At 46.1% G+C, this 1,139-nt stretch overlaps 1 protein-coding gene across 2 annotated transcripts in view; it reads right to left on the bottom strand.

Annotated features, from left to right (window-relative positions):
• The window catches only part of LOC113208333 (transcription factor SOX-3-like), a 33,177-nt gene that overhangs the window by 11,274 nt on the left and 20,764 nt on the right, over window positions 1-1,139 (bottom strand). The gene's annotated exons all lie outside the window — the stretch shown is intronic.

A 1,139-nucleotide genomic window follows, 5' to 3' on the forward strand; every position in this document is an offset into this window, starting at 1 on the left:
GAGAGAGAGAGAGAGAGAGAGAGAGAGAGATGGAATAAAAAGGGACGACTCATAACAGTGACTTGCTTCCCCCTCTCCCTCGCCACTCACTCGCTCACCCGCCCCGCTCTTTTCCCCGAGATCGAACTCCAATCAATGAGTGAATGACGAGACGTTATCTCGACGCCGCCGAGTGGACAGGAGCAAGTTGGCGAAGCTCACAATGAGACCCGCCCTTTTGTGTATCGCGTGCGGCGCTTTATGCATTTCATCTTACGTGAAACAAGTTTGGTTTTTAATAGGGCACAAAAGAAATTTTTCACCGGTCCGCACTGAGCTGCATTGATGTCGAAAAAGAGGAAAGAAAAAGAAACAACGAATTTAAGTACTAGTCTTTTCAGAGTTACACAAAATTTTCCCTTAAATTGAGCGTGGGCATGACTTTACTTGTCATGTGTTCTGGCCACTTCAAACGACGTAATGACAAAACTGAATTTTCTCGAAATTTTTTAATAGCAAAACAAGAAAAAATAGATTGAAATGGCTAACACATGAAAAGTAAAATTATGTCGACTCTACATGTAAAGGGAAAATTATTTTGAGTACCTCTTAAAATACTATTTATTTTTGTTTCTTTTTTTTAGATTTTGAATTATTTTGTTTTCCACAGTAATCCTAGCCTTGTTACAGACTTAAGTTTGCAGTGCAGATTATGACCGAGTCTACTCGAGAATGTAATTTATGTACGCTTTAGGTGCCTAAATTCCAGGTAGTTACAAGCCCATTCCCAACTTTTTTTCTCTGTCTCGTGCGCTTGCCCATTCCCAAAGGGTTGGCGCGGCGGTCGTTATAGAGCAACACTGCATTACAACCGGCCATAGAGCAAACAGACCCCGCAGCCCCGGTATTATAAATTCTCGGTGTTTTTATTCTGTTTTTTAAACTCATTCTCGAGCAGTCCATCCCAGCGGCAGGTGAGCGTGGTTCGCGGTGGGGCGGGGTGCGTGAGGTGGATGGGGCGGGGAGGGGCGGGTGAAGTGGGGCGCATGCCCTGCTACTGCTGCCCCGCCCAGCGCCCCGGCCGTCGCCATGGCGTGGCGAGCAGGCGACCAGTCCCCAGGCTTATCCGGTAATTTATCCCTTATCTAGATAACCTAACC

The sequence above is a fragment of the Frankliniella occidentalis genome, unplaced genomic scaffold (assembly GCF_000697945.3).
Source record: "Frankliniella occidentalis isolate FOCC.00 unplaced genomic scaffold, Focc_3.1 Scaffold166, whole genome shotgun sequence".
Lineage (NCBI taxonomy): Eukaryota > Metazoa > Arthropoda > Insecta > Thysanoptera > Thripidae > Frankliniella > Frankliniella occidentalis.